This window comes from Lissotriton helveticus, chromosome 1_1 (assembly GCF_964261635.1).
Source record: "Lissotriton helveticus chromosome 1_1, aLisHel1.1, whole genome shotgun sequence".
NCBI lineage: Eukaryota > Metazoa > Chordata > Amphibia > Caudata > Salamandridae > Lissotriton > Lissotriton helveticus.
In genome coordinates this window covers 1,279,150,665-1,279,157,163 of record NC_136057.1, presented here as the reverse complement: position 1 = coordinate 1,279,157,163, position 6,499 = coordinate 1,279,150,665, and the positions used below count along the sequence as shown (strand labels likewise).

The following is a 6,499-nucleotide window of genomic DNA, read 5'->3' as shown; positions in this document are numbered from 1 at the left end:
TGGACATATACATACGGTGGACTTGTTTAGCTAATAGAAAGTGTCAAAGGTAAAAGCACGAATGTTTGCAGCCTGCTGTTGGCTAAATATCTGAGCTGGCGGTACGGCAGATGACACTGGGCTGGTCTGGTTCGAAGCCCACAGTCCAGCCCCGCACCTTCCTATCTTGCGGAGTTGATGATGTTTGCACATCGCTCACAAATAAAGACCGCTTCTTTGTGTTTTCTGAAGGAGGTGTGTGTGTCTACACAGCGTGTAGAAGGGGTTGCGTTCATCCGAGAGATGGAACCCCCCTCCTTTCCTCTTGGCTCCTCCTCCCGCTCTCCCTTCCAGGGATGAACAAAGGCTTCCCGGGTTAGAGGGGCTTGAAGGCGCGCGCTGGGGTCGGAAAGAAGAAGGGGCTTGTTGATCGTCCACAGCCCTTACAATCTTCCCGCGCCCTCGATTTGCGGCTGCCACAGTCTGCACCTTCAGAAAGCACGCTGTGTACCCTCACTGCCCAGCACACCCCAGTGATGACTTCACAGGTAGGAAGGACGCGTCGGCTCTTTTGCACGTTCCGGGGTTGGTGGTTAGACGTGCGGAGGGTGGACCCCTAAAGCAGACCAGTCCAGGCGAGAACACAAGCAGGTCGAAGGCGCATTTATTTATACATCACTAAAATTACCTCATATCCATGACGTGTCACGATAGACTTCAAAACCCTCAAGAAAAAAAAACAACAGGTATTAGATGGATACAGGGCTAGGAGACATGCGCAAAGGCTGGATGCAACCAGTTAGCAGGTGTAAGGACCTGGATCAAGTGTGGGCACAAATGATTGGATGGTAGTGCTAGGGGCGTGAGTTGGATATTTGGGCTGAGGGGGGCGAGCAGCTGATGGGTAAAGCTTGGTTTGTAGATGTGAGGTGGCAGAACTAGTGGACGTGGAGATTATATATATATATATATATATATATAATCTTCGTTGGCACACGTATCATAGCATGATTTGTAGACTGAAGTTGAGTTGCAGTGCAAGGCTGGGAATAGTAGGTGTAAATAGCAGGACTAGAAGGGGACGATAGATCCGTGTGACTGATGACGAGTTGAGTTAGTAGGTATCAGCCAGGACTATGAGCTTTGGTAAGGGCTGGGTTGTTAGGTGTCATGGCAGGAGTAGAAGGCTTGTGCTGAGTGGGATTTGCATCTGAGTTCATGGGCATGAACGGGTTAACAGATGTCAGGGGAAGTACTGCCAGGGAGGCACCGGACAACTAGTCATGGGCCAAATGTGATTTGAAGCTGCTGGGTAGGCCATGGTTAGATGTCATTATCCGGGATCTAGCCAATGGCCACAATCTAACTTGGATGGGTTCACTATCTCCCAGAGATGAGCACTATTTCCAAATACTAATTACTCCATCTTTTTCTACCTGGGGCCTGGCAAGATGGGTTAATTGGCCAGAGCTTTGTGGCTTGGCTACGGCAGAGATCACAGATAGAGTGCAGGATTATAGGTATTGCATGGTTTGTGGTATTCAGCAAGGTTAGATGTCATGGGAAGTGTAAGACTACTTGGCTAGGGTGGTTTGTGATGGGTAGAGCAAGGTTGCTTACAAAGCACACTATCACCAATTACTTGGCCTTCCAGCCCAATGTTGACAGTTGCCACCCCGCACTCCTGGTGATTGTTTGAAAAGCGAGTGTTAATGACTGTGCAGAAACTCAGAAACCCAGTTTGTTTTTTCATTTCCCAAAGTGGACAGTTCCCGAAGAGAGCTCACTGCACTGCACTGAGACTTCTTTCTTGCTCAATGGCCTGTTGGATTAGATGGATGTGAGTGATCTAGTGAATCATAACTTTAGACCAACACACAACATTGAGAGGTGGTCTTGTCGAAAGTGAGCTGTAAAGTATACAAGACTCAGCTTGTGCTCGCCAGGCATGGGTGTCTATGGCGAGCTTGCATCAAAACTGCAAGTGTTAGAGTGGGTCACAGCTTTAGTACTCTACATGTTTTTTTTAAACGATCAACTTACCCTGCAAGCCTTTCTCACACCCAAAAATTGATTGCATCCCTCCCATGGGATCACCCACCACATACACCCCAACTTCACCCTCCTTGGAGACTCCTAGGTGGTTTCCGTTGTGAATTGAGGAAATAAAGGTAATCTCCGTGGTGTAATCTAGACTGGGCCAATCGGAGGGAGGGTAACTTGGGCTTGAAATACAGAAACCGCTTTTGACCAATTTGAGATAGAAAAAAAAAAACAATTTTAGAGATTTTCTCATTTAAAGAGAGTTTAGAGTTGGAAAGACTGCAAAGGTTTCAAAATCTCGTAGGCCAGTTTGTAGTTGGCTTTAAGAGGCTAGGTTATATCTGACTGTGACTGACCATGCCTTCATGGCCTTCCTGTGAGGGAGACATTTACAATTTTGTGCTTGGGATTTACTCATGTTAATGATTAGGCTTCAACATCAATATATTTCTTTATCTGGTTCTTTACGAAAGAAAAACATGGGGAGGAGCTACGTCAGCAAACAAGATGGCTGCTTAGGCTCCCGGCTCCGCCGACCTCCGTAACCCGCCGCGATATCCTGTACATTATCCTGACTTTACGCCCAGTCTCTGTGTGCATGAACTGTTCCGCACTCCGATGGTGAAATCCGGAAACTTTTATCGGTTTGTTGGAAGAAGTTCTGTCGTGTTGAAGTTTGCGGCCTGCTCCAGCGGTGAAGCCGGGGCCTCGAGTACTTTCACAGCCGGGCTGCAGTGCAACAACATCGGCCAGAAGAACCAGGCTGGGTCCGGTCAACCGGAGTGGAGGCTTTGTTTAAGCCCGAATTTGGCGGTGATCGTTTCAATTGCTCATTATCGATGGAGGAGTGATCCTGCTTATTGCTGGCTGTGAGTGGGGGTTCCCGTCCCGCGGACCCGGTATCGGGGCCGCCGGGGTTCGTGATTCGGGGCCTCTGACCTGTGGCCTTAACGGTGTGGACCGTGGCTGCGAGCAAGGACCGGTCACCCTCCGCATCTGTATGTTTGCGATCCTGTTTGTCCCCCCCGAGGATGCCGGATTCACCCGGGGAGGTGATTGGGATTGATATCGGGCATGAGACCGTGGATCGAACGATGCATGAGCCATCGCTGAAGTCAGTACTGGCGGAAATTTGGGCGTTTCGATCACAGGTTGATGTCTTATTGAGCAAATTGGACTCGTGCCTATCAGAGATGCTCCCGGTGGACCCGGACCCGGCCTTACGATTGAAACAGGAATCTGCAGCCATGCAAGCCGTGGCCATTTTGACTCCGTGCGAGAGCCCCGTGAGGAAACCGGCATTGGAACCATCGGATGGTGCCCTGGGAGACGGTGTTCCCAAGGATGTTATGGTATCACCGAACCTTCCGCCACTACCGGCTGGGGAGATATCAAGAGGCGTTCCCCTCCCGGAGACTTTTGTTTGTGACTTTCCTTTCACTTTAAGGCACTCTGCACTGCCCACAAAATCCTCCGGGGGAAGGGCCCTCCAATTTTGAGGAATCTAGTGGTCCCATATAAAGCCAGTAGAACACTGCGGTCCGATCAAAAACATCTTCTTGTAGTTCCTAGAGTTAAAAGGGCTAGGACAGGCGGGAGAAGGTTTTCAGTTCACACAGCAAAGCTCTGGAACTTGCTTCCTTTAGAATTGCGCGCTGAGACTTGCACACTGCGATTTCGCAAAGGTCTTAAAACCTACCTCTTCCCTGCTTAACTGCACTAAACATACTGTTTTTTAACTGAGTCCAGAAAGCGCCGGGATGCCCAAGGGTAGCTGTGCGCTATATAAAATTTTAATAATAATAATAATAACTTTGTGGTCGTCTTCTCCTCTCTTGGTGACTCTACGACTCCTGTGCAGAATACATTGGGACTGTTCGTCCAGGAGAGAGAGGTCTTCAGCGTCTAAGGTTCCCGTGGACCTACTGCCTGCGAGTCGCCATGGATTGCTTTTTGATGACTCTTCTCTCCTTTATTACCTCTTTGTGCGCCTTAGGGTCTCGATGGGAGGGGTCCGTGTTCTTGTTCGGAAGGGCCAAGGTTAGGATTGACTAGGTCGGGAAGGGTATTAGTGACTTTCACAAGTGTTCGACCTGTAACTGCTTGCTCTAAGAGGCTGGGCGGTGTTTTCCGGTACCCTCTACTCTCTTCTATACTGTTGTCATAAGTGTTCTTTTATTGATAGGGGGTGGCTGTATCTGGCGGGGGGTCTAAAGGGGCTAGGTGCCCGAATGTCTATGCCCTCCTCCATTCTTTTTCCTTCCTTTAGGGTTTTAGCTATTAGGGGCGACAGGCACGCTGCTAGTGGGGTTAGGCTGTAGCCATCTGCAGGGGTGCAGGGTGGGGGGCTGGACGGGGGGGGGGTTTATTTTGCCTTTTTTATTTTCTATGGCCTTTCTTTTCCTTCCTTTTCTTTTTTAAGGATCAGTATAGCTATGAATCATTCGGACTTTTCTCCTATGCTTGTATCTAGTGCTCATGCTTTTCTGATATCCGATTTCCGGGTGGGCAGGCTCCGAGAATTGGCGCAACATGGAATGTATATTGTGTGTTCATTTGCATCGATCTGTATCCTTTGGCGCGGCTTCTCCATCACAGTGGTTATTGTGTGTCTATCCTGTCTCTTACCCTGCCCCCCGCATTATCTGGTTTGATTGTATGGCACCTGATCCTTTCTCATATAATATAAAACGAAACCTCTGACTCATTCTGAAACTTAATTTTGCATTCTTATACCAGTTTTGTCCTGAATCGCCGCCGAACCTCTGGGTTGTTGGCTGATGGGCTGTGTAGTACTGTAATATCGGTGGCCTTAATCTATCTAAGAAGTGTGGCTCACTGGTTAGAGGAGGCAGACCTGGAAGCAGAGGTCAGCCCGGGACCAGGGTTCAATTCCCGGCCCGGCGGGGTCTTGAGTCCTAAAATGTCCATGGACTCGACAATTCTCGCTCCGGTGCCTACTCGATTCACGGGCTCACACTCTGCGACTCTGGGCAATAGCTTGCTTAATCTCCACAACGGCCCCTCGCGGCGGGATGCCTGGCTTTCACCTTGCGGATACCCTGCCGGGGTTATCTCACAGGGGAATACCAGGACGGGTTCCCTAAGCAAGCGCTTAGAAACCGCTTGGTGATTTGCGCTATATAAATTCCTGTACATTTACATTTACATTTATCTAGCGGCCAGCCCCCGCGGTTGTAGGCCCATGCCTGTATTTTCTTGAATGCTATAATAAAGGTTTAAAAAAAAAAAAAGAAAGAAAAACATAAATAATAACAACCATGCCTACAATAAAATATGTCTTGTTAAAAGAGTGTGTGTGTATATATATATCATATCTCCTAAAACACAAATATGAATCGATCATTTACCATATAAAAATAAGTGGCCATGATTCTTATAAATTATGATATCCTAGTAATTTCAAATATATCAATTCATCATAATCAACCCATTGATTTTTCTCAATCTGTCTGCACCTGCAAGGAAACAAGCCACATAAAACAGGTAGGTTAATCAGAAAAGAATTTTAAATATAATAAGACAGGTTTAACCTGAGTAAAATACATACCAAAAGTGGAACAACAATTGTTTTTGCACAAGTTCTTAAAAAATAACAGTTTCGAAACTGGTGCCCTGTTTCAAAATAATATCACAGGCACATGGTTCCAGAGAGTATTCATTTTGCCATCCTCTTTGTACTATCAGTAGATGGTGAATCGTATTGAGTCTGAACCTAGTTATTGGAAAACGGTGATGCAGTCAGTGAAAACCCTAAACACAGATAAGGTTCAAGAGTAGGCACAGTTCTCAGCATATTTTGAGATCTAACAGACAGTTTGGTTAGTTCCAGTTTTGCTGTATTGAACATGTAGAGATCCATGATTTTTTCCTTTGTCCAGAGCAAATCGTCCGTAACAAGTTTTTCAGGGTCATAGAACATTTCTGGTCGTCCTAGTTCCTTATAATATCTCTTAACATAGGAAAACCAAGGAATTCTATCGGATCCGTCCAAAGAGACAGTCCTTAATAACCAGTCAATTTAACTCAGCTTCTGGATTCAGCCAAACCGAGATGCTTTGCAAAAGAGGTCGCCTGTAAAGAATATCGGTCAGAAAACCAACTTCCCAGCTCTTCATGGATGATAAGAGGCAGAGCTATTAGGGAGACATGATAACCGTTTCAAGAATTGGTTCTCAGCAGTTTGAAGACAAGGGATGTTAACAGGCCCCAAATATCACTTCCTTAAGAGGTAATAGAAACACATATGGTCTCATAAGTCTTTAAAATCGCCTCAATAGAACTATTGTCAAGCCTGGAAGCAAATTCAAACTTGGCAAAAAATCGATCTTGTATAACTTATTGCACTAGCATATAAAAGTGAAGCGCAAGTACTAGAGGAGTCAAATAACACTAAATGAGGGGATACATCGTCTTTATTGATTAAGCTGTGTTTCACCTTGAAAATACACAATTT

At 46.5% G+C, this 6,499-nt stretch overlaps 1 protein-coding gene across 1 annotated transcript in view; it reads left to right on the top strand.

Annotated features, from left to right (window-relative positions):
• The first annotated feature begins 360 nt into the window (after positions 1-360).
• Positions 361-6,499, top strand: part of LOC144822772 (uncharacterized) — an 82,109-nt gene continuing 75,970 nt past the window's right edge. The window contains exon 1 of the mRNA XM_078680644.1: positions 361-527. The gene's annotated coding sequence lies outside the window, so the exon portion shown is untranslated. The remainder of the gene's footprint in view (positions 528-6,499) is intronic.